Genomic DNA, 27299 nt, shown 5'->3' on the forward strand with positions numbered 1-27299 from the left:
GTATTTTTATTCTCGACCTCTTATACCGGGAATGTTACAATCATCTCCCCCTCAGTATGATGTCAATGAACTAGACTACAACATCTCAGTGGGCAATAGATACAGTGCACTGAGCAATATAGATTGACCACTATCATCATTGCGTCCAGCCGGAACGGTTTCGCTGTGGTCTCGGAGTCATTCTGTGGAAGGTTCGAGTATAGTGGTGGGGTCCCAGAGCAGGTCATTAGCACCAAGGTGGGTAGGGGAACTATACCCCCATCTTCCCAAAACTTTGGCCTTACTGGTGGTAAACAGGAGCTGGACACTCGTATACATATAGCATCTCCCCCTCTCAGCGCGTCCCAACCCCTTGAGGGTTCGCCTACCCACGTGGTGTTACGTAGTCCACTAATCGGGTCTTGGAACATAGCAGGGCTAGGGCCTAAGCTGCACAATCCGGAATGGGGTGATCTGATGGATCGCTACGACTTATGTCTGTTCCAAGAGACTTGGTTATTATCTGACCCAGTGAGGGTAGGATATGCGTCCTTCTATTCTCCAGCAGTGCAGGGACCCAGGGGAAGACCCTCGGGGGGGGGGAAGGGGGGTGGGGGGGGTTATGTACATATGTGGCCTCCAACTTAGGCTGCTCAGTTAAGAAAATAGACTCATTGCCCGGACATCCTATGTATTATACTTAACTTCCAGGATGGCTTATCATTGGCAGTGATTAATGTTTATCTGCGCCCCCAACCGCTTCAGTTGGGTCTATCAATCTTGAACGCCTTAGAGGTTCTCCTTCATTCTGTCCCCTCGTCATATCACAAAATCATTGGCGCCGATCTTAAGTGTCATTTTGAACCACTTATGGGGATCCCTTCGGTAACCTCAGACGAGGATGAAAATTGGCTGATCCCGGAATGCACTATGTATCCTGAAAAGCGCTTACTGCCTTTGGCCCTTGCAATAAACAAGTTGGTTGTTTCACATTCTTTAAGGGCTTGTAATGGCAGACTTCCCCCAGATGTTCCGGGTTTATGCACCTTTAACAGACTAGGGAAAACTACGACCATCGATTACATCTTGGTAAACGTAGAATTCTGGGCTAGGTTGAGAGCCTTTCACGTCTTTCAAAGGGATGACCGTGACCACAATTTATTGTCACTAGAATTATCTACTACTCTGGGCCATCGTAAAGAAATTGGGGGTGTTGAGATTAATTGTAACTTGAACTTGGTTAGAGCGGCAGGTGGGAGACGTATCAGGTGGGCGAAGATCGCTAGCACCCAACAAGCTAGCGGAGTTATATTCTTATGTTGTACAGTCCCTAATAGAGGTTCTTCACCTCTTGCGTTCTAATGGCGATTCCCCCCTTCCCCATCTACAGGGATTGCAGTGCATTCGCAAGAAGCTTTTCGGCTCCCTGATTGGTTATTTTTACACTACCAATATGACAAGGCAAAGGGTGAATAAGCGTGACCACTGGTTTAATAAAAACTGTAGGCTGGCTAAAAACATCTTGCTCAAGGAGGTAAAATCGGGGTCCCAGTCAGGTATTAGAATCGCCAGGGAAACCTACAAAACCTTGATTAAGGAGGCTAGGCGAGAGTGGGAGGCCTCAAGGTGGGAAAGTATCAAAGCAGCTCTGGAAGCTCGCTACTTTAGGTCCTTTTGGAACCTTGTCCAAGTGGGGTCGGCTGAAGGGATGTCGGCCATTACACCTAACCTTAGTGAAGAGGTCTGGCTGGACCATTTAAAACCTCTTTATTCTCTTAGTAATCCTGCATCTCGAGTAGATCCAGTGATTCCAACAAGCATAAGTGCACCAGTACACTTGGAGGCCCTGTGCCTTGCCTGTCCACCCTGCTCTCTCCTTGAAGTCCAGGCGGCCCTTAAAAGTTTGTCTCTAGGGAAAGCCCCAGGCCTTGATAGGATCCCGGGTGATCTATATCTTAGTGAACAAAAGGTCAGGGCTCCCTATATTTGGGTTTATTTTAACGCCATTCTTCAGGGCTTGGAGATCCCTTCCACTTGGCTGGGAGCTGAAATTATTCCAATCCACAAAAAAGCTTCCCCTCTCGACCCGGCGAACTACCGCCCCCATTAGTTTGATTGGCGTCCTCCAGAAATTATTTGCCCGCCTTCTTTTGTCTAGGCTGCAGACCTGGATGGACGAACATAACATCCTAACCTCCCTTCAAGCGGGCTTCCGTGCAAAAGTATCCACCATAGACCAACTATTTAGATTACAGTTGGTCTACTGGAAGACGGTCACTATTGGGGCAGGTAGTTTGTACTTGATTTTTGTGGACTTTCGGTCCGCATTTGACCTGGTCGAAAGGGATAAACTCTGGGCAATCCTGTTGGAGACGGGCGTTCCGGCCTATCTGTGCCATCTATTTAAACGCATGCACCAAGGTACATATGCAAGGGTGAGATTTGGGAGGTGTGGGGAACTGTCAGCTCCGTTCGCGGTGGAAAAGGGAGTAAGGCAGGGGTGCGTTCTGGCCCCCACGCTCTTCTCGCTCTTCCTAAACGGGTTGATAGACTATCTATATGGAGCAAGAGATGTGGATTCTCCAAGTTTAGCGGGGCGGAAGATACCTGCCCTAATGTTCGCTGAGGATACCCTTTTACTGTCAAAATCAACTACAGGTATCCAGCGCACATTAGAGGCTTTTTGCTCCTTTTGTAGACTGAGGAACTTGGAGATTAATCTCTCTAAAACTAAGTTCATGGCCTATAACACCAACTTAGCTAATTGTCCCCTCCCCCACCTGGATGGAACTGCTCTGGACCGAGTAACCACCTTCGATTACCTGGGGATTACATTAAATGATCAGATGGATTGGGGAGCCCATATGGTTTAGGCTAACTTGAAGCTGGCACAATCAACTGGTGGTATCTTAAAGGTTTTTAATGACACCTCTTCTAAACTGTTGAGTCCGCCTATGGAAATCTATAAAACCCAGGCGAGAAGGGGAGCACTTTACGGTGCAGAGTTATGAGGTCACGTTAGTGTTGCCCCCCTATCTCGCACTGAGAACAGTTTTATCAGGCGTTTACTGAGACTCCCTATGAGTACGCCCCCGACACCCCTTCGGTTGGACTTGGCTCCTATTCAGGAGTTGGTTTCAAATCGCCCCCTCCTGTACTGGAGAAGCTTATGGACGACCCCCGAGCTCTCCAGCTACAGGGAGGATCTAGGGGATCTTATGTCCGGGGGGAGCAAGGGGAAAATTCAATGGCTAAATCACATTAAGCAACTTGGTCATGTTGTAGGTAGGGGGGATATGTGGTCGTCCCCTGAGGAGACCTGTGCCCTGTACTCCAAAAAATCTTTGAGCACGGCCCTCAAGCGCTACCGCATGGAATACATAATAAATTCTTCCACGGGTAGGCTGACTGACACCTTTTTGAATATATAAGTCCATCCTTTTTTTGAGAAATTCTTGGATGAAATCCAGCCTCCCTTGGCCAAGAAATTATATACACAGTTTAGATATGGTTCATTGCCTCTTAGGGACGTAACATAAGTGGACAAATGCATTACATCCCACGAGTTCCTGCCCAGGTTGTGCGTGTAGTAGAGACAGATTTGCATGTCCTGCTCTTTTGCCCCTTTTATGGCAAGGCAAGAGCCAAATGGATCATTTGACTTTGCAAGTCCAGGGGGCTTAAGGACTACAGGGAGGCATTTAGATTTCTCAAATATGATACCACCCCTCTAATAGTGTTGGCGACTGCTAGATTTCTTTTGTCTATGTGGTACTCGAGGTGTAAAAAATTTAAATCTGAAAGTACACAAACTATTGTTTCTGCAGTAGCTCTAACACTAACTTATGTTGTCTATATATTTTATAGTTTGGGATTGCCCATTAGGAGCGCTGTGCTTACTCAATGTATCTAATGAAATTTTATGATCCTTTTTAGTCTTCGATATTAATTTTTTTATGTCTTAGGACTACAAAGTATGATTCTTTTTAATATATATGTTTTTAGCTCTAATTGTGCTCTTTTTTTACTGCAAATTTGTTCTTATGTCTTTTTATGGTTTTTTACCGATATTAAAAGCTTTTGACTGACTGGTATTCCCCCAAGGCACCTTGATGATACAGCTGCTCCTCGCTTGAAGTCCATGAAGTCCGATCTTCTCTGAGTCCTTGAGAGTGCACCTGGGCAACTTTTTGCAATGAGGACAGGTGTCAGGATGATGCAACTCTGGTAGGCAGACAATACAGACAGAGAGCCTTCTATTTTTTCACAGGAAGGAAACTTCTTGACTTTTCTATCAGAAAAAAAGGTTCAGTACTCAGGTTGTACTCTAATATCAAGAGACATTTTTTAAATATTTGATAAAGATTTTACAATTCTTGGTAAAAAAAAAAAAGCTCAGTGCGCCAGGATCCTAACAGTAGGAGCCAGAAAAATGAACTAACCTGTGAGGCATGATGAGATACACGGGGTGCTGTGAGGTTATTAATAGCACAAAGCCAGTTTTTCAATGTTATTCTTAAATATATCCATCCATCTATCTATATAATATTTAAGTGCTCCCCTGCAAAAGCACTCGTCAACAAGCACTGGTGGAACTTCTACTCTGGTCCATCTCCACTTCGGAGGCAGAATGAAGTAAATGTGGAGATGCACTGAATCACCTAACGTCAAGCGAGAACAATGCTGTTTAAAGCGCCTGGATCCAGTCTAGCGTATGGGGTTATTCTAAATTTGAGTAATCACTGGTTAGAGCTATCAATTAAAAATGTATACATTTTCATACAGATACACATACATTAGGTCCAATTTGTACCCATTACCATAGTACAGACTAGGGGGAAAAAAAGCTTCACTGCCTCCTAGTTTGCATGTTGAAATGTTTACACGTGGAAAACAAAGCTTTGAGGTCTCTTAAAAGTGGTTTACCCAACATCACAAGTGTAACCCTTTGTGTTCTAGTTTTTAGATTAAAAAAATGCTTAGAAAACCCAGGAAAAATCATTATGGACTAAACCGCAAATGTGTGGTGTATGAAATGCTATTTTCACAATGGCCCACAATCAGCACCCAGCTGCGCTGTATTTAGAAAAGAAATGAAGCAAGTCCGAAAGCACGATGTGTAAAGCACACGTCATGCTTTTGGACTTGATGCATGTCTTCTCAATAGAGAGAGGCTGCGGGCTGAATGTGGGCATTTGTGAAAGTATTCCTGTTAATTGCAGCGCATGACGGGCGCTGTGATTAACAGGAATCCTTTCACTAAGGCCTCAGGCAACCCGGGAATTGCTGTTTTTCGACGCTCGTGTTTTAAAAGCAGGCGGCGGCGCGAACGTGTGCGTGCTTCACACGGTACACTGCGCACTCGGTACCTTGAAAGGTGCGTGGGAGTGCAGGCGCACGACTTACTGGGAACACTGACTAACCTGCTGAAACCCATGTACCCTGCTTGTTGTAAAGCTCTCCGATACCTTCGGGCCATGTCCACGATATATAAAATTGCAAAAATAAAAAAAATGGACTATCAAGATTTAGTACGATCCTGTCCGTCCCCTCCCTGGGGTTCAGCTTGCATTAGTGAGGCTGTCTGCTGGTCCACTTTTCAGGTCATGTTTTATGTTTTTATGTATCCCTTTTGTACTCAAAGCCCGGGTAAAAAAAAAAAAAAAGAGTGAATAGGACACTCATTCACTGACTGGTGAATCTATTCCCTGAGAACAATACATACAAAGCAAGGATATGTATGACACAGCTCCTGGTTCAGTGAATTTTTAATCCGCTGTTTATTTTAAAGTACGGCTTTTCATGCTCACGCTACTCACGTTTCCAACAGCTTTGCCATCTCAGTAATGTTTGCATAAACATCAACGTGCTTCTCCAGTAATAAAATACTAGAATTGTATTATTGAACGAAGGATGTCTTGTTATCTTTGGCAAAATCGTAATCTAAACTACAGGATATGTTATTGGATTACAGGGAAAAATGCAATTTCCTCTCTTCTCTGATCCCCGATCACGCAGCCCACACAAGAAGAGAGATGCACTATCATTTAATGGCAAGAACTACTTTGCTTAACACAAGCCATTTTATTTTTGTTCACAAATCTGTTTAGAAATTCAAGTTAAGAAGCAAGGAAAAACAAACATTAATTTGTAATATCCAACGATTCACAAATTCAAAAAATCCAACTTGCAAGCGTGAATGGCTCAGTTTAGGAGCGCACGGAATTCACAGGTGACCTTGCACTCGAAATAAATTTGATCATGCGCAATACTAACACACTATGGTGTAACCCCCTTTCCACTCTGGGAAGGGGAATGGAAAACCCAATAATGGTTGGTGGAGCCATTGGCCGAACGCACCGTCATTTTCCTCTGCACCATGGTTTGCTGTGTGCAAATGTATTGCAGGAAACAGTGGTCCCTGAAACCAAACGATAGAGCAAAAAATGAATATAGTCAAAATTGGAACTATATTATAGCCAATGTCCGGCCGGGCATGGCAACTTTAATAAGTAGAAATTCTTGACAGTAAACAAGGAAATGTAAGTAGAAATTCGGTGGGACACAAGCCTGTATCCTCTGACTTACATACCAAGTAGACAGAAAATGACAAAACACATTCAGGCAATTAAAGTGATGTTTCTTTGAGAAATAATGAATAGCGAAACATCTGATATTCAGATTGCCACCTTCACACTATATTACATACAGCAATATTTAAGGTGTAGGGTGGGCAACAGAGTCGACGGCGTTTCGATCCTTATGAGAAAGATACAGGATCATCATCAGGACTAATTTAGTTAAATTGCCCTTATTTGTGCAAATGTGACTGCAGAAATGGCTCTTAAAGGTCGCAATTGCAGAATAACAAACCTGTTGTCAAGTCACACAAGGTCGTAAATGTTTGGACGTGTGGATTTACTCATTTTTATGGTGGTCCAGTGTATTCTTATATTTTACCCAAATAAAATCCCTTTCTCGTGCAGGTAACACGTTTACAAGAATGGCTTACAGCTATCTTTTGCCATGTCTTTGCTGCGTGTCTTTTCACAATAGAGAGAGGCAGCGGACTGATTGTGGGCATTAGTGAAAGGATTCCTGTTAATCACAGCGCCAGTTATGCCCTGCAATTAACAGGAATCCTTTCACAAAAGCCCACAATCAGTCCGCTGCCTCTCTCTATTGAGAAAAGACATGCATCAAGTCCAGAAGCATGACGTGTGCTTTACACGTCGTGCTTTTGGACTTGCTGCATTTGTAATGGATCCCGGCTGCGGGCTGATTGTGGGCCTTTGTGAAAAGATTCCTGTTAATTGCAGCACTGTCATGCGCTGCAATTAACAAATATGTTCACAATGGCCCACAATCAGCACTCAGCTGCGCTGTATTTAGAAAAGAAATGAAGCAAGTCCGAAAGCACGATGTGTGAAGCACACGTCATGCGTTTGGACTTGATGCAGGTCTTTTCTCAATAGAGAGGCTGCGGGCTGATTGTGGGCATTTGTGAAAGGATTCCTTTTAATTGTACGGAATGACGAGCGCTGTGATTAACAGGAATCCTTTTCACAAAGGCCTCAGGCAACACGGGAATTGCTGTTTTTCGCCGCTCGCTTTTTAAATACGGGCGGCGGCGCAAACGTGTGCGCGCTTTACACGGTACACTGCGCGCTGGGTGCCTTAAAGGTGCACAGGCGCGCGCCTTACTGGTAACACTGCTCACAAGGGTCCTTGAGTTATTTTCTGCAAATGCCATGTCATAATGAGCCCATTGTTAAGTCTACCTAATCTTCATGGTCTTGGTGGGAATTTCTGCTCATGTGTCACAGACCCTCACAACTGCGGTCGTTTGGTAGACAGAGGTCACAAACCTTGTGGCCGTCCTTCTGTGTACACATGTGGTGGAGCTTTGGGAGGAATCAGATGGTCCATCCATGACGTTCAGTCTCGGACACTCAAGGCCTATGTCCTTAAGACAGTGAGCTTCCTAAAGAATAACTTGGATATTTCTAGGTGAACCTCTCTTCCCTAGACATCGGCACTCTGCACTGGGCTTTCCCATCAGAATTCTCATGTTTTGGGGTTGATCGTTGTATGCAAAAACACATGTTCTTTGACTAGGCTTTGCATTCTCGCTCTGCTTTGAGACCCAATGGAAGAAAATTTAATTTGACGATGGCAACCCTGCTAAAGGGTCTCCCGGGACAGATGAACTGACGTCACAGAGGCATGGACAAGATACTCAATGGTCAATGCCACCTGGGCAAACAAGGGCAACAAAGACAATTCCTTACCGAGCCACTAAATGGCAGAATTCGACGCATCATGTGAAACCAGAAAAGATGCACATTGATGCTACACAAACCTTAGTCAAATTATAAGAATTCCAGAAGCTAATCACTAGATCCAGTGACTCTGGATCAAGGTGATGCATTTGATCACTCAACATGGTCAACAAATTCAGGCAAACTGTTTGCAATATGTCTGAATGGACGTTTCAAACAAATGGGAGCACATTTTGAATAGCAATGAAGTAATCAGGGAGAAAAAAAAGCATGCGCCTACATCTTTAAACAGCCCATTCAGACAAAAGATTAGCCTAGGACGGAGGTAGTGAGAACCTAGAGACCATGTTTGAGCTAGTTTTGTTTTGAGATGTTGCAGACAATATGCTGTGCAGCACCATTGAAAGCATGCATTGGCCCTCTTGTAATTCAGCTTCATGTGTTTCCTGATTGCATCAGCTGAATAGGTCTGCAAAGTAGTAATCTATGCCTGTAAGGAGCCCCGTTAGATAATGCGTTCAAGAGCCCAGTCCTGTATCTCTTGTGCATTTCATAACAGAAGGAGAGTGTGTTCCTCTCACTTTCCATACATAACATTTGTTAGCCAGGTTTTATCTTAATACATTTTTTCATCTCAATTGTGTTGATGAAGTTACTTACCTTCAGTAATGAATAGTTTCTTACCCGACGGTGTAGTTTTGCAGCTTGAAGATCTTTCATGATTCACTATGCTGTGCATTATTCCGCGATCTTGTGGTTGGGTCCGGATTCGTAGTCTTGCTTTTTCTTTTTTTTTGTCGTAGCCCAGGTGGGCGTCGACGTCCCACCATTTGGCGTACCTCTCGTGACGTCGGCGTGCTTCCTGCGGAAGTCCCACCTTGGGTGCGCCATCTTCAGGTTCTTTTTTCCCTTGTTTTGTTCTTTTGTCTTCTCTCGTTTTTTTTTGTTTTTTTTTTAACCCCAGGCGGTTTTTGTCTTGTTTATTTTCCAAGTCTCTTCAGTATTTTATTCTTCTCAACCTCACTTGTTATTCCACCTTGCTCTCCTGCCTCATCTTTCTGGCGGAGGTGGGTGGGTCCGCTAGTGAATCCAGAAAGATCTTCAAGCTGCAAAACTACACCGACAGGTAAGAAACTATTCGTTTTGCAGCGTGAATCTTTCTGGATTCACTATGCTGTGCATAGACTTTGTAGCGGTTTGCTATTTTTGTGGCGGCTGGGTGGAAGATGAGCGTTGGTCGTTGAATACATGTTGGAGCACCTTCTGTCCTACTTGTGCTTCCTTGTTCATCTGTATGTCCACGCAGTAGTGCTTAGTGAACATGTGTAGTGAAGCCCAGGTTGCCGCCAGGCATATGTCCTGAATGGGCGTGTTTGCCAGAAAGGCAATTGTTGCCCCCTTCTTCCTTGTGGAGTGTGCCAGTGCCCCCTCCGATAGTTCTTGTACTGCCTGCCCGTGGCAGAATTGTATTGTTAGCGCGATCCATCGTGCGATGGTGCCCTTGGTCACTGGTCTACCCAGGAAACTGGTAGCGAATGACACGAAAAACTGTTTTGTTTTCCTGTGTTCCTTAGTTCTCTCTATGTAGTGCATCACCGCCCTTCTGGCGTCGAGAGTGTGAAGTGCCCTCTCTGCGCCCGTTGTCGGGTTTTGGAAGAAACTTGGTATTTGAATGGTCTGGTTCATATGGAAAGCGGACACCACCTTTGGCATGAAGTGTGGGTCCGTCCTCATGACGACTCTGTCCTTGTGGATCTGTATGTAGGGCTCCTGTAGTGTTAACTCCTGCAGTTCGCTTACCCTGCGTAGCGATGTTATTGCTACCAGGAAGGCTGTTTTCATGCTCAGCATTTGTAGTGAGACTTTGTGTATGGGCTCAAAGGGCGCCTTCATGAGTTCAGTCAGGACTAAATTGAGGTTCCATGCCGGCGGCGGCATTCTTTTAGGTGGTGCTAATCTTTTAGCTCCCTCGAGGAATCTCTTTACTACCCGAGAGGTAAAGAAAACTTTCTCCCGTCTCCCCTCGTGTGTACGCTACAATCGCCGCTAGGTGGACTCTTAGTGACGAGGAGCATAGATTAGATTTTAGTAGGTGTGTGAGGTATCTAAGCACCGTTGATTCCCTGGTCATTTTGTTTTGCAGTTTATTTCTGGTGCACCAAATAGTAAACCTTTTCCATTTATCCCCATAGCATTTCCGTGTCGTTGGCCTCCTAGCCTCACGCAGCACTCGCATAGTGCTTCGAGGTAGCTTACGGTGTGCGAACTTTAGGTCCTCAGGAGCCAAGCCGCTAGACTGAGGCTCTCTGGCTCTGGGTGTAGAACCTCTAAGTTCTGCATGGAGAGCAAGTCCTTGATTTTTTTGAATTTGTGTGGGGGCCCCTGTGCCATCTCCACTATCTGAGAGTACCACGTTTGTCTTGCCCACTGTGGTGCTACTAGGATCAGCGTCATGTTGCTTGTCCTGCATTTGTTGAGTACCCTGTGCATCAGTGGTATTGGTGGAAAAGCGTAGGCAAATGTTTTTGACCAGCTTATCCATAGGGCATTCCCCTGGGATTGTTTTTCTGGTTGTCTGGATGCGAAGTTTTGGCATTTTGCATTCTGGTGTGTTGCAAATGGGTCTATTGTTGGTGTTCCCCACCTTCTGAATAGTTTTCGCGTTTCCCATCCATTGAGCTCCCACTCGTGGGATGCCGAAGTCTGCCTGCTGAGCCAGTCCGCTTCCACATTGTCCTTCCCTGGAAGGTGTATGGCCAGCAGGTCTATTTTCAGTGGGATTGCCCATCTCCAGATCTCCTGAGCCAGTTTGGATAGGGGGAACGATTGTGTTCCTCCCTGCTTGTTGATGTAGAACATCGTTGTAGTATTGTCTGTATCAACACTCTTTGGTTGTACAGCTGCCTCTGGAAAGCCTTCAGGGCTAGCAGTACGGTCTTTAATTCCAGGTAGTTGATGTGTTTGATCGCATCCGTTGGAGTCCACAGACCTCTCACTCTGAGCTTGTTCATGTGTGCACCCCATCCCCTCTGGGATGCGTCTGTGGTAATGGTCACAGTTGGGTTTGGAGGTGTCAAGGGTTTCCCTGTTGTGATGTTTTCCCTGCTCCACCATGTTATCTCTTCCTGCACTGCGTGTGTTACAACCACTAGATCCTCCCAACTTCCGTTTGCTTGTGACCATTGTTGTTGCAGCCATTCTTGGAATGGTCTCATGTGTAGGCGTACATTGGGGACTAGGTGTATGCATGACGCCATCACCCCCATGATCTTGCTCGCCGCTCTCACTGGGAGAGCTCGCCCCTTCTGTTAGAGACGTGTCTCCTTCAGCAGGGCTTCTGTTCTCCTGTTGCTGGGCATGACTGTGTTGTTTATGGTGTTGATCTGTGCCCCCAGGAAGATCTTCACCTGTTCTGGTTCCAGTGATGATTTCCCCAAGTGAATCGAGATCCCTAGACTAGTTAGTGTATTTGTCACTATTTCTGCGTGTTCCTCACACTTGTCGCGAGTACTTGCTTTGATTAGCCAGTCGTCCAGGTAAGGGTATATATGGATCCCTTCCCTCCGTAGGTATGCTGCTACGGCTGCCAGGCATTTTGTGAACACCCTTGGCGCGGACTTGAAGCCGAATGCCAGGGTTGTGAATTGGTAGTGATCCTCGTTGATGGTGAATCTTAACAGGTTCATGTGTCGACCGTTCATCGGGATGTGTAGGTAGGCATCTTTGAGATCCACCGTGGACATGAAGTCTCCTCCTCATAACTGGAGCAGCACTTCTTGCAGCGATGTCATTTTGAATCTTTGAGAGTTTTTATGTATCTGTTTAAGAACCGTAGATCCAGGATGGGTCTTAGTGTTTCGTCCACCTTTGGGACCAGGAAGTAGTTTGAGTACACTCCCTTGTTCCTTTCTCTGTATGACACCGGTTCTATGGCCTTCTTTTGGAGCAGTTGCAGCGTCTCCTTTTTGAGTTGAGCAAGCTCCTCCCCGGAGCGTTGCCTTCTTTTTGGTTTCTTGTCTGGAGGTCTTTTCTCTAGCTCTATACAGTACCCGTACTGTATGACGTTCAGAATCCATTTGTCTGATGTTATTTTTTGCCATTGTTTAAGGTAAAGTTTTAGTCTTCCGCCTACTGGTGTTGCATGCTCGTAGGCGTTTGGTTTGTGAACCCCTCTTACTGTGTTCACTATGTGCTTCACCCCCTGGGGTATCCTGAGGGTGAGCCTCTTTTTTCGGTGGAAGTCACTTTGATGAGGGTTGGTCTCCCCCTCTTCTTCTCTGTCCACGTCAGTTTCCCCTCACGCGAAAGGACTGGCCCTGAGGTTGGTACTGCCAGTTCTGCTTCTGCTGGCTGTGACCTCACCCTGCTGTCCTTGCTGGAAAGTCTGGTGTGACGTTCCCGGCTGGTTTCCTCCCCTTCCGAAGGGTCTCCGAGCTGTGGTGCCTCTTCGCATCCCTCTGAATTGCAGGGCCCCCATGGACCTAGCCGTTTCATTTTCCTTCTTCAGCTGGGAGAGTTTTTCGTCCATCGGGGCACCGAACAGCGTCTCACCGTTGAATGGTGTGTTCAGTATGTTGTTCTGGACCTCCTGTTTGAAGCCAGAAATTCGGAGCCAGGCTTGCCTCCTCTCCGTGATACCAATAGCCATCAGCCTGCTAGATGTCTCTGCCCCGTCCAATGCTGTCTTAATGCATGCGTTAGCAATGCTCTTGCCTTCCTCGACCAGATGGGAAGCTCTGTCTGTACTGCTCTGGGAGATGCTTAATTAGGTCTCCCATCTCGTCCGTGTTGGTGCTGGTGCCTGTTCAGAAGGGCATTGGAGTTGGCCATGCGCCAGTGCATGGCCGCATTTCTCTCCACCTTCCTCCCGGTGAGGTCCATTCTTCTGCTCTCCTTGTCGGGAGGCGGCCCTGAGGTAGCCGGAACATTGGCCCTCTTCCTGGCCGTGGAAGCAATGATGGAGTCAGCTGTGACTGACCCCTTGATATATGGAGGATCCTGTGAAGAGTGCTTGTACTTCTTTTCCGTTCTTGGAGTGATGGATCTGCAAGTTCCGGGCTTCTTGAATGCCTCCTTCCCTTGGTTCATCACGCTTAGAAGCATGGGGGGAACTGGCTCCTAGTCTGGATGGGGAGTACTGTTTCCAGTAGAAAGTCTGCTTTCTGCTTCTCGTCCAATTTCACCCCAAAGGCGCTCCTGACGACCATGTTGTATGCTCCAATGTCGTCTGGCGGCGAAGGCCTCGAAGGATATGTCTCCACGGGCTCTTCGGGACTTTCTGCGTCAAGGTCTTGCCATTCCATCTCCTGAGTCGTCGACGGCGCCGAGCCGTAGATAGACTGCTGCTCGTCTTCTTCTCCCTCATAGTAGGCTTCCTCCTCCTCCTCTTCAGGATCTCTCGACAGATCTTCGGTGTCGAAGTCCTCCTGTTCCTCTACCTCGACGACCTCGGTCGGCGGCTTTACTGGGATCTTGTACTGTCATTTTTTCGTCGAACTCCTTCCTCAGAAGGATACTCTCCATCTCCGCCTCGAGCCTTCTCTTTTTCTTCTCCATTTCAGAGGCGGGATCGGCGTCGAGCGCTGGTCTCTTCGACGGAGCTTGCGCCGACGCGGCCTTTTCCTTAGTCGTCGGGCGGCTCACCTCGAGGCCCTGATTCGACGAACCCTGCTTTTCGGCGGGCTTCGGCACCTGGGAGTCCTTCTCGAAGGATCCGCCGGGCCTTTCGTCCTTGAATCCACTTGCAGTCGTCGAAATTTTCAGCGCCGGTGTTCCTTTCGAGGACTTTGACTGTTTTTCGAGAGTCACTCAGATTTTCGGGGCCCTTTCGGGGGCTTCGTACTCGAAGACTCTCCTACCTTGTCAGGCGTTTTCTTATCGGTCTCTGCAACCGTGAAGGCGTCGGGTCCTTCGGCGATGTTGTCCTCATCGTCGGTGGAGAGGCCCAGCTCGTACAGCGACGGGGCCTTACCCTTGCCTTCCATGTTGAAGTTGGCTCTTCTCTGCCTTTCTCTCACTCTGAGCGTCTTCGGCGTGAAGACGGCGCAGGCGTTGCAATCCTTGCTCACGTGGTCGATCGGCAGGCAAGGTTGCAGACTGGATGCTGATCCTTCTGCGCGTATTTGTGGTGGCAGTTACGGCAGAATTTGAATGGTGTCTTGTCCATTGCGCTCAGAGCCTCTGTGCGCATTTTCAAATGGGCGTCGAAGTTTTCGTGGAACTCCACCTTCTTCGTCGTCCCAGTTGTATGTTCTTCTCTGTAGTCTTGTATACTTTCTCCTTCGATGAAACTCGCGTATTTATCTTTTCCTTCGTTCAAACTCTAGAGCTTCTCGATGACGATCCAGACCCAATGTGAGAAGTTGGCCTGATGTATGATGTCACTAGTTCTAGTGTACACCTTATATCAGTCCAAATACCCTTATGGTGATTGGTTGTAAAGTCAACCTTATAGACCAGCTATCCTAGTGGTAGCATGGACAAGAGCAGTCTTAGGCTAAACTCTGAATGGCATGTGAAGCCAGCTGCGATACCATATATAATCCCTTGAATACCAAATGAAAGGACACCACAACAGATATATATATATAAAATAAAGTGTATTTATTCTAGTCAAACCCTCAGCACTCTTTATGAGATTAGAGGTAAGTACAACACAGTCTTATTTAAGCATACATTAAGTCACACAGGTAAGTAATACAGTTAGGCCCTAGGGGCCACGCAAACCATATACTAAGTAAGTGGTATAAGGACCACTGTCACGGAAATAGGATAGGCCTAGGCCTAGGGAATCGCTGGGGCTACACTACACTAGCAACAGTTAGGAAGTGGGAGGCCCACGGGATTCAGGTGCAGAGTGGAAACACTCACGCGTAATGCGTTAAAGTCGATAGAAATAGTAGTTGTTAGCAATTAACAGTTTAGGGACACTTCTAAAGCAGCTAGAGAGTCGAGACTCGGAAACTAGACCCTAGGATAGTCACTACCCTTGTGAGCACCGAAGTACCCAAGTTACCTAGCCCACAGGCTGCGGGTGCATAGGTGTGAACTTGCGTCGGGTTTCGTCGTGGACTTCTATGGATGCCTGAAGGAAAGATGCTGACAGGCAGTCAGTGAAGAGTGTCCGGTGGATCCCAAGGCTGGGATCAAGAAGAGAGGAGACCTGCAAGCAGAAGGGACAGAGTCAAGGTCACTAGCCAGTGACCACGTGGAACCAGGAAGGAACCAGGCGATGTCGTGAAGATTGCAGGTGAAGGTGAAGCTTGTCGCTGCAGCCACGAGGACCAGGGAACATAGAGGACGACCAGGACCAGGAGGCGAGCTGTCCCACGAAGGCTCTTGCTGTCAGCGGTGTCAAAGTTGAACTAGGACTCACCAAGCCTTGGCAAGCAGAACCCACGAAGAACGGAGGACTTGCTTCTGGTGCAGACCAGGAAGGTCTGGGGTGCTTCTCTTTTTCAAAGAAGCAGGAGCCAGTCTGGAGGAGCCAAACCAGCGGTGAAGATTTCAGGATGCGTCGTCACAAAGGCTACTAGCCAGCGGGCAAGTAACCAGACATACGCGGCAAGCAGGAAAATGCAGAAGGGCCCCACGCAGGACTCGTGGAGGGTGGGGGGCTGATCTTCGGTGCAGATGGTGCTTGGGGTTGGGGCTTCTCAATCCCCGGTGCACAACTTCGAGGGTGCCTCAGAAGCTGCGCTTGAAGATACTAGCCACTTTTCCCAGGTAGCCGGTCCCACGTCTCTCGTCGCCTCCACGGATCTCAGCTCGGCTGTGGATCAGGGTCGGAGAAGTCTGGAAGTCAAGGCTCTGGTCGGGCTCTGCAGTCGGTCCCTCGTAGAATTTCAGCAAAGCAAAGGGTAGTCTCTTGATGGTGCCTGTTTGTACATGGTAGCCACTCCTTGGCCACAAGGGAGATTCTTCAGTCTTCTTCTTTCGTCGAATGTCGAAGGTCCAGAGTTTCTGTTCAAGTTGCAGGTTCAGGATAATCTAATCTCCTGGGGCCCAGCTACCACTCTTATACTTATCTGGGGGGCTAGGTTACCTGCTAGGTCACGCCTTATGGGTGGGACCTCGGAGGGGGGTGGTTACACCCCCTTCCCTTTGTCCAGTTTCGCGCCAGGACTGGGGCTGGAGTGCCCCAGCACCGGTTTGAACTGGACTATGCACGGGACACCTTGTGTGCCCCAGGCATGTCTCATTCTTTTCATCCCTCCCTGCCCCAATGCACTAAGGCCTGTCTGGGGTGGTGCTCGCACCTCCCAAGGCAGGAAACCTATTGTCCAAGCCTCCCTTGCCGGGATCACTCCCAGCAGCAGGAGGTCAGACTCGTGTCTGTGGCAGCAGCATCCATTTTGTGATGCTGGGGCTCTGGTTAACTTTAACCGGGTAAGTAGGTTACAACATGTCTTCTCCCTCTAGAAGGGAGGGATAATATCCTCATCCCCAGAAATGGTATGGGGGTATTATTCCAAAGTGTTAGACACCTTACACGACATGTTTTGATAAAGCCAAACCATAGTTACCATAACCGTTTAAGACTATAAGGCACTTTAAGAGTATATGGTAGGCTATATCATAGAACAGCTATAAGGACATGGTTTTGAAAGCTGCAGACAGGCTCAGCTCATGCTAGAGCACCATCTCACATGTTACCAAGCACTCTGCCTCCAGGATTGTTAAGGTCTGCCATAGGAGTGGCTGATAGGTACACGTGTCTATATGTAAGTTAGGTATAGGAATACTACACCTAAGCAAGGAGTGATTACACAACCTTGCCCCAGCTGAGTGATCAGCCAGTTGTGTCATAATGGAAGGCCCAGCCAGGGGTGGCATAATACATGCTGCAGCCCCTGGTAGGCCTAGGATACACCTACGCCCTGGATACCTAAGGTACACTGTACAGGGGCCAATAAGGTGATCCTATCCAAATGGGTTATGCACCTAAAGTACATAGTATTAGTTTAGAGAGAGAACAGCAGGGCTGTGGGTCTGGTTAGCAGGCCCACAGCCACATCTAAGTCGAAAACCAGTAAAGCAAAAGCAAAAAGTGGGGGTGAACATAGAAAGCAGACCCTACTCTCCTACACCCAACGGCGGAAAAAAGAATCTGAAGATGGCGCACCCAAGGTGGGACTTCCGCAGGAAGCCCGCCAACGTCACGAGAGGTACACCAAATGGTGGGACGTCGACGCCCACCTGGGCTACGACAAAAAAAAAAACAAAAAAAAATAAAGACTACGAATCCGGACCCAACCACAAGATCGCGGAATAATGCACAGCATAGTGAATCCAGAAAGTTTCACGCTGCAAAACTATATATCTGTAAGACAGATTAGTTATGGATTCCTCACCTTAGAATTACCCCCAGGCGTCAGATTGGATCCAGGGATTTTTCTTCTCAGCAGTAGACCTGCACGTCCATAGGTGGCGTGGGTTGACTACACGTTCATGGTTGGCATCGTGGTCGCCGGAATGATGTCGCGGTATCTACTTATACGCCGCCCTTGTGCTCTGACGTCAGTTCCTTACACAACATTCCATGCCAGAAACGCAGAGCCATGCAAGTCACTGACTACTAGGTCCCTGAAAGGGAGTCCCTTACCCTAGAAATCAGTTCGCAGAACAGGGAGGATGAGTCGGGCGGTGAGGAATCCATAACTAATCTAGGTCTCTTACAGATGAACAAGTTACTTACCTTCGGTAACTATGTATCTGTAAGAAACATTAGTTAGTTAGATTGCTCACCTTAGAAAATCCCCAGGCGTCAGACTGGATCCGGAAGATTTTTGTAGTAATACCCCTTGCGCGTCGCTAGGCGTCGTCTGCTGCTCCACGTCCGTCGTTGGCGTCGTGCGCCGGAATGACGGAGTACTTAGACGCCGCCCTCGCGCGCTGACGTCAGTTCTTGTACATAGCTTTCCGCGCCAGGAACGCAGAGCCATGCAAGAGACCGACACTGGTGCCAAAAAATCTAGGGCCCTGAAAAGGATAGCCTTAACCCTAGATATCAATTCGCAGAACGGGGAGGATGGGTGGGTCGGTGAGGAATCTAACTAACTAATGTTTTACAGATACATCGTTACCGAAGGTAAGTAACTTGTTCATCTGAAAGAAACACGTTAGTTAGATTCCTCACCTTAGAATAGATTCCCAAGCAATACCAACCCCGGTGGTGGGTCTGCAAACCAATATCACACCAGAAAGTCCTGGAGGACAGAACGGCCAAAGAAGCCATCCCTCCGTTCTTGGCTGTCTAGGCAATAGTGCCTGGCAAACGTGTGCAGCGAAGCCCACGTCGCCGCCTGACAGATGTCCTGCAAAGGGACTTCCCGTCCCAAAGCCGTAGTAGCCGCCGTGGCTCGAGTAGAATGGGCTCGCAGCCCAACAGGAGGGACCTTTTTTGCCAAAGAATAACAGGTTTTTATACACAAAACGACCCACCGGGAGATGGTCCAGTTGTGCACAGCTTCACCCTTCTTAGCACCCACGTAGCCAACGAAAAGATGGTCGTCCACTCGGAACGGCTTTGTGCGGTCCAAATGAAAGGAGTGCGCACGTTTTGGGTCTAGACGGTGGAGCCGCTCTTCCTCTTGGGAAGGATGCGGAGGTGGAAAGAAGGTGGGCAAGGTGACACCTTGCCCAAGATGAAAAGGGGTCACCACTTCGGTAGAAAGGAAGGGCGAGGCCGAAGGACAACCTTGTCCGGATGAACAGATAGAAAAGGAGGCTTGGACGATAGGGCCTGGAGCTCACTCACCCGTCTAGCCGAGGTGATGGCTACCAGGAACACAGTCTTAAGAGTCAGAAGACGAAGAGGACAATTGTGAAGAGGCTCAAAGGGAGCGCACATCAGAAACGTCAGAACAAGATTCAAGTCCCACTGAGGCATTACGAAAGGGACAGGAGGGAACGTGTGAGTAATGCCTTTAAGAAAGCGTGACACTACAGGGGACTTGAAAAGAGAGGGCTGATCAGGCAGCAGTAAGAAGGCAGAGATGGCAGCAAGATAACCCTTCAAGGTGCCCAGGGCAGAGCCCTGCTGGGCCAAAGAAAGAAGAAAGAGGAGAACCTCAGAAAGAGGGGCGGAAAGGGGATCCACAGCCTTTGCTGTGCACCATGCCACAAATTTGTTCCACCGGCAGGCGTATACCGTCTTTGTGGAGGGACGCCTGGCTGCCAGAATGATATCACAGACTTCAGGAGGCAAGTAAAATGGCATCAACTGCCGCCGCTCAATCTCCACGCATGGAGGTGGAGGCTGGACAGGTTCGGGTGGAGGACCGTCCCCTGCTGCTACGACAGAAGATCCTCCCGAAGGGGCAGACATATCGGAGGATCGGTCAACATACTGAGTAGCTCGGGATACCAGTACCATCGTGCCCAATCCGGAGCCACCAAGATGACTTGGGCCCGGTCGCGCCTGATCTTCAGCACTCTGGGCAAAAGTGGTATAGGCGGAAAGGCATACAACAGACCGCAACTCCACTCACAACGAAAAGCGTCGCTGAGCGAGTGCCGCCTTGGAAATTCCAACGCGCAGACCTGCTGACATTGCGCGTTCTCGTCGGTGGCGAATAGATCTAACAAAGGCTCTCCCCACTGCTGAAAGAGACCTTGTGCCACCTCGGAGTTCAGACGCCATTCGTGATCCATCATGCACCGGCGGCTGAGTTCGTCTGCTCTGGCGTTCAGAGAGCCCGCCAGATGTTGAACCACCAGGGTGATGCCCTGGTGTTCCAGCCATGTCCAAAGGCGCAGAGCCTCCTGACAAAGGGTTCACGACCCCACCCCGCCCTGTTTGTTGCAATACCACATGGCAGTGGTGTTGTCCGTGAACACCTGCACGACACTTCCCCGGACAGAGGGAAGGAAGGCTGTCAGTGCAAGTCGGATCGCTCTCAGCTCCAACAGGTTGATGTGGAGGCGAGACTCCGCCGGAGACCAGAGGCCTCTGATCTCCGCCTCTCCCATATGGCCACCCGATCCCAGGAGGGACGCATCCGTCACCACGACATGCTCCGGTAGGGGTAGGGAGAGGCTCTTGCCCGTGACCCAATCGCGGTCCGTGAGCCACCACTGCAACTGCTGTGCAGTGCCCTCCGAGATCAAGACATGGTCGGACAGGTTGCCGTGATGCTGGGCCCACTGAAACTTCAGGTCCCACTGCAGAGCCCGCATGCGCCGCCGGGCGTGATGCACTAGTAGGATGCAGGAGGCCATCAGCCCCAGAAGCCGCAACACTAGCCTGACCGAAACCCAGGATAGAGGCCGAAAGATGGGAATCAGGGCCTGTATATTCCAGACCCGCTGTTCCAGTGGATGATCCCGGAACTGCGCCGAATCGAGAACCGCAAGAGGAGCTTCTGAGAGGGGCTCAGGTGTGACTTCGGCACGTTGATGGAAAACCCCAGCAAATGCAGGAGATCCGCCGTAGTCTGGAGGTGGGAGACGACTGCCTGGGGCGAGCCCGCCTTCAACAACCAGTCGTCGAGATAGGGGAAGACTGGAACCCCTGATTTGCGACCACCGCCATCACTTTCGTGAACACCCGAGGGACACTGGTAAGGCCGAAGGGGAGCACGGTGAACTGTAAGTGCTCCTGACCCACCGTGAACCGCAGGTAACGCCGGTGGGCCGGCAGGACGGGGATGTGGAAATATGCGTCCTGCAAGTCCAACGCTACCATCCAGTCTCCGGGGTCTAGGGCAGCTGGAACCTGAGCCAAAGTCAACATTTTGAACCGTTCCTTCCGGAGGAAGGCATTGACGTTCCGGAGGTCCAAGATAGGGCGTAGGCCCCCTTTGCCCTTCTTGGGAACCAGAAAGTAGTGGGAACAACAACCACGACCTACTTCTGGGCTCGGAACGCGCTCGACGGCCTCTTTGGCCAAGAGGGCCGAAACTTCCTCTCGCAGAAGATTCAAATGATCCTCCGAGATACGGTGGTGCTGCAGTGGCATGGCTGGAGGGGTCGTCTCGAAGGGGAGGGAGTAGGCCTTTCGGACGATTTGCAGCACCCACCTGTCCGAAGTGATGGTACGCCAGAGGAGCAGGTGATGGCGAACCCTGCCCCCCACTGGCGAGTAATGGGCCTGAAAGCTTGGACTAGGAAGGCTTTGAGGCGGATGCTGCCGGGGTGGATGTGGACTGACCGCGTTGTCCTCCAGTACCGCCTCGGCGGAAACCACGTCCGCGACCAGGCTGGTTCTGCGGCCTGTGGCTAGGCGGACGTGAGGAGGTGCCCCTTCCTTGGCCACGAAAGGAGCGAAAAGCGGAAGTTTGTGGCCGCGGGGCCGAGAGGCCCAAGGACGTGGCCGTAGCACGGGAGTCCTTGAAGCGAGCCAGCGCACTGTCCGCTTTCTCACCAAAAAGGCGAGCGTCATCAAAAGGCATGTCCATGAGAGTGCTCTGGACATCCCCTGAAAAGGACGTGGACCGCAGCCAGGCGTGACGTCGAAGCGCCACCGTGGTAGAAATCGCCCTACCCAGCGAGTCCGTAGTGTCAAGTCCACATCGGATGGCATGGCGCGCTGCATCTCTCCCATCGGCCAGAGCCGAGGAAAGCCGTGCCCGGGCCTCCTCCGGGCACAGGGGCAGCTTGTCCTCCACCGTATCCCACAGAGAGTGGGAAGAATGGTCCAAGAGACAGGCGGTGTTCAAAGACCGCAGGCCCAAACTGAGCGAGGAGAACAGCTTTTTACCGAACTGTTCCAGTCTCTTGGAATCCCGGTCCGGCGGAGCGGACGGGATGGAGGATTGGGAGGTGGAGGCCTGGATAACCAGACTCTAGGGGGTGGGGTGTTGGGACAGAAAACTGGGGTCGCCCGGAGCAGGGCGGTGGCGCCTGGCAACGTTCCTATCCACAGGAGGGACTGTGGAGGGCTTGGACCAGGTGCCCTTCAGAACGTCAATGAGGGCCTCATTGAATTGCAGCAGAGGCTCAGTGGAGCATGCGGCAGACTGAAGCACCTCAGTGAGGATGTTAGTCCTCACAGCCACGGCAGGCAGCTCAAGCCCAAGAGCCGCAGCCGCCTTGCGCAGCACCACAGAAAAAGCTGCACCCTCCTCCGAAGCCACAGTCGGAGGAGTGATGAATCGAGTGTCCGGTGAGGTATCCAAACCACTGGCCTCCCCCAGTTCATCCGCCCAGTCCTGTGCAAGTTGGCCCTGAAGGGCCAAAGGGTCCACGGACCCCTCCCAGTCACCCCAGTCATCCGATTCCTGGTAAACAGGAGGAATGATCGGAGCCGGTCGATAGACATAATGTGTCTCTAGCGGCGTCGGGACCAGACAGGGGCTGAACCGGGGATCGACGTCGTCCGGAGTCTGAGGTGGCACCGGTGTCGACGCCGGCGGAGGAGGCGTGACGAGGTCGATCCGGCGTCGACGGGGGCCCAGGCTCGGGCCCCTCGGGGACCTGCGGCGTCAGGGCCGGAGCCGCGCAAGGTCGCCCAGTCGAGTCCGCGGGGCCCGAAGGCACGCCAGCGGGCGTCGACGGCGGGGCCAGGCTCCTCATGGCCAAGAGGAAGGCACTGACCTCCGCCGGCGTCGTGTCAGTCCCAGGGACCGGCGGGTATGGGGACAAGCGGCGCCTGCGGCTCCAGCGGAGCCGCGGGGGTGGAACCACCCTGACCCTCGGCCGAGTCGCGTGGCCGGCGAGGGGAGTCCTTAGAGCGGTGTCGCCTCTTGGACTTCTTGGAGCGCTTAGACTTACCCGAAGACTTCGAGCCAGACGAGCGACGATGTCGAGTGCGGCTCCGCGACCGATCCTTGGACCTCCTCCCGGACCGGGATCGAGAGGGGCGCGGAGCAGAGTGGCGAAGATCGAGAAGCTTGCGGGTCCGCTCCCGCCTAGCTTTCGAGGTCAGGGCCATACAATCGGAGCACGACTCCGCGTCGTGGTCGAGGCCCAAGCAGTACAGGCACCGGCGGTGATGATCGGTCACCGACATCAGTCAGTGACAGTCGTCGCAGGTCTTGAAACCAGGCATCCTACCGGCACCAGAGTCGAGAAAGTGACCAAAAAGAGTCAAAAAGTTAGTCAAAAAGTGACTAAAGGGGTAGCTCTCCCGGATCGGCGCTTACTGGCGCGGAAAAAAGAAGAACTGACGTCAGCGCGCGAGGGCGGCGTCTAAGTATGTAGACGACGTCATTCCGGCGCACGACGCCAACGACGGACGCGGAGCCGCAGACGCTAGCGACGCGCAAGGGGTATTGCTACAAAAATCTTCCAGATCCAGTCTGACGCCTGGGGATATTCTAAGGTGAGGAATCTAACCAACGTGTTTCTTTCAGATATATCGTTACTGAAGGTAAGTAACTTGTTCATTGAAAAGAAAATTAGTTATGCATTCCTCACCTTAGAGAAGATACCCCAGCAATACCAACCACGGAGCTGGGTCTGCGAACCAAGTTCACATCAGTAAGTCCTGGAGAACTGAACGGCCAAAGAAGTCATCTCTCCAGACTTGGCTGTCCAGGCAGTAGTGTTTAGTAAAAGTGTGCAAGGAAGCCCACGTAGCTGCCAAGCAGATGTCATGAAGGGGGACCCCACGTCCCAAAGCAGTAGTGGCTACCGTTGCCCTGGTGGAATGGGCGCGCATCCGCACTGGAGGTTCCTTCTTCTCTAAGGAATAGCAGATTATGCTGCACAGAATGACCCACCGGGAGATGGTTTGTTTTTGCACGGCTCGACCTTTCTTGACGCCCACATAACCAATAAAGAGCTGGTTATCCACCTGGAATGGTTTTGTGCGATCCAGATAGAACGAAAGCAAACGTTTTGGATCCAGGCGGTTGAGCCTCTCTTCCTCTTCAGAAGGATGCAGAAAGAAGGCGGGCAAAGTGATGGTCTGACCAATATGGAAAGTAGTAACTACTTTGGGAAGGAAAGAAGGCCTAGTGCGGAGGACAACTTTTACCACTGAGCAGCCAGGAAAGGAGGCTTAGAAGAAAGGGCTTGGAGCTCACTCACCCTGCGAGCAGAGTTGATGGCAACCAGAAAGGCAGTTGAAAGGTCAGGATTCTGAGAGGACAGTTATGCAGCAGCTCGAAAGGCACGCACATCAAATAAGTAAGATCAAGTCTCACTGGGGCATCACGAAAGAAGTTGGAGGAAACAAATGAGTAATGCCCTTAAGGAATTGATTTACAACAGGGGACTTGAAAAGAGAGGGCTGGTCCGACAGCCGAAGGAAGGCCTAAATGGCTGAAAGATAGCCTTTGAGAGTGCCCAGAGAAGAGATCTGCTGGGCCAAAGAAAGAATAAAGAGGAGAACCTCTGAAAGAGGATCCACAGCCCTTGCTGCGCATGTCACAAACTTGTTCCATCTAAAGGCGTATACCTGGCTGCCAGGATAACATTACAGACTTAGGGAAGAAGGCCGAAAGCTGTCAACTGTGGCCGCTCAATCTCCTCGCAAGGAGTTGGAGGTTGGCAGGTTTGGGTGGAAGACTGTCCCCTACTGCTGCGACAGAAGATCCTCCCAAAAGGCAGTCTGATCGGAGGATCAATAGCCATGTGTAAGAGCTCGGGATACCACTCTTCATGCCCAATCTGGAGCCACAAGAATCACTTGGGCCCAGTCACGCTTTATCTTCTTCAGCACTCTAGGCAGAAGTGTTATAGGCGAAAAGGCATATATTAGACCGCAACTCCACTTGCGATGAAAAGCGTCGCCTAGCGAGTGCCACCTTGGAAATTCCAACTCGCAGAACTGCTGACATTGTGCATTCTCTTCGGTGGCGGATAATTCTAACCAAGGTTCTCCCCACTGCTGAAAGAGACCTTGCACCACCTCAGAGTGAAGACTCCATTCGGGATCCATCATGCACCTGCGGCTGAGCTAGTCTGCCCTGGCGTTCAGAGACCCTGCCAGGTGTTGAACTACCAGAGATATTCCCTGATGTTTCAGTCATGTCCAAAGGCGGAGAGTCTCTTGATATAGGGTCCACGACCCCAACCCCGCTCTATTTGTTGCATACCACATGGCAGTGGTGTTGTCTGTGAACACCTGCACTACTCTCCCCCTGACAGAGGGAAGGCATGCCTTCAGTGCAAGACGAATCGCCACACGGTTGATATGGAGTCCAGAGGCCGCCAAAGACTAGAGGCCTCGGATGTCCACCTCTCCCATGTGGCCGCCCCACCCCAGCAGTGAAGCATCCGTCCCCACTGAAATCTGGCTGGGATGGGAGAGGGATCTGCCGTTGACCCAATCCTGGTTCGTTAGCGACCACTGCAATTGGGGTGCAGTGCCCTCCGAGATCTGGATGACATCAGAAAGATTCCCCTGATGCTGTGCCCACTGGAACTTCAGGTCCCACTGCAGAGCCCGCATATGCCACCAGGCATGCTCCACCAGCAGGATGCAGGAGGCCATGAGGCCCAGTAGCCTCAGGGTCATTCTGACCGAAACCCGGGATAGAGGCTGAAAGACCGGAATCATAGCCCGAATATCCAGGACTCATTGCTCGGGAGGAGAAGCCCGAAACTGTGCTGTGTCCAGAACCGCCCTGATGAAAAGGAGCTTCTGAGAGGGAATCAGGTGCGACTTCGGCACATTGATGGTGAACCCCAGCGAATGCAAGAGGTCGGCATCGTCTGGAGGTGGGAGACAACAGCCTTGGGTAAGCCCGCTCAAACCGTTCAAAGATGGCGCTCCTCCCTACATGGTTTTCAAAACCGGAGGTGCGGCCCCGTGCGTTTTGGTGAAAAGAATGAAGGTAAGATTCCTTGTGAGGAGCGAGTGCTGAATGTTGAGCTTTGAGCCTAGTTTTGGAGACTGTCTCAGAGCGTTCAAACACAAGGGACAGATTGACATGCTGTAATAGCTAGTTTATAAGTAACAACGGCTCCGCTAAAATGAGGGAGCATCTCAATCACTCTTGTGTATTAAAGAGTGGCTGCTATGCTACGCTTGGGTTGGACCCTGATATATTGTACTCTATATAGATAAATATGTAGTTTTAATGCGAGTGCTGTTGGAGATAAATTGACCACTCTCTCGCATTTGTTGGCTCATTTAAAAAAACGCACACACAAAGTCGGAGACCCTATTCAGGGGTGAACATCCCTGGGATGGCCCTTGATAGACAGAGGCCTGTTATTTACGAAGTGGACTCTATAGCTTGAGGGTAGTCTTACAGGCTATATTGAATGTAATGTGAAGAACTCTCCACCATATCGTTTAGGAGACATACTTAATAGGTTGTAGCTAACTGAGATGGTTCTCCTCGATACGGATATGTAGTTATTTTAATACAGGACTATCGCCGTTCGGGTGATTTTAATATTATAAAGAATCAGAGACCGACCTGAGAGGACCGAGCTTATCTGTCCAACAGATGTGGAAATATAGTTTGCAGACTGAGAATGTGACGTAGATAGGTATGTATTAGATCGCAATAATTAGAGAGTGGGAATAGAGAAAGGGGATACGGTCATTGGAAGCGGAGAGGTTGATTAATGTTTCCATTGTCTACAGATATTTATTCCTCCAATCGCCCTGATCATTATTGGTAAAGTGTGCCGTTTTTCAATACAGGTAATTATGCCTTGCTTTTTCCAATCAAGATAGTGATGGGAATATTTAGTGATGCCCTACTTATAAAAGTACTGTTTTTTTGTTTACATAGATTCCATACTGCGCATTGAGATTTATGGACCAGAATAGATTGGTCATACATCCTGAATAGCCTTAGATTGAGGACTCCTAAGGTCTGCTTCAGTATGAATATCTGAAAGGTATTTGACTATGAGTTATCGTATTTGAACATGAGATAAGCATGAGTGTGCATGTAGTATGAGTATTTGGTGTGCCTGTGGTTATAATTACATTACTTGGACTATTAAAGTCTTTACGAAATATGCAAGTATGTCTGTGGTGTTCTGTATCATCAGGATATAAATGTGGTTTATAAAGAAAAAAAGTATTCTTGTTTGATGTTTCTTGTATCCCTTTGTCTTGGTGTACGTGCATTATAGATAGATAGCATTGATAACCTGGAGATAACAAATCCTGAAGAAGGTGGTTTT

At 49.7% G+C, this 27299-nt stretch overlaps 1 protein-coding gene across 1 annotated transcript in view; it reads right to left on the reverse strand.

Moving 5' to 3' along the window:
- The window catches only part of PSPC1 (paraspeckle component 1), a 315433-nt gene that overhangs the window by 122022 nt on the left and 166112 nt on the right, over positions 1–27299 (reverse strand). The gene's annotated exons all lie outside the window — the stretch shown is intronic.

Source organism: Triturus cristatus, chromosome 8, assembly GCF_964204655.1.
Source record: "Triturus cristatus chromosome 8, aTriCri1.1, whole genome shotgun sequence".
Lineage (NCBI taxonomy): Eukaryota > Metazoa > Chordata > Amphibia > Caudata > Salamandridae > Triturus > Triturus cristatus.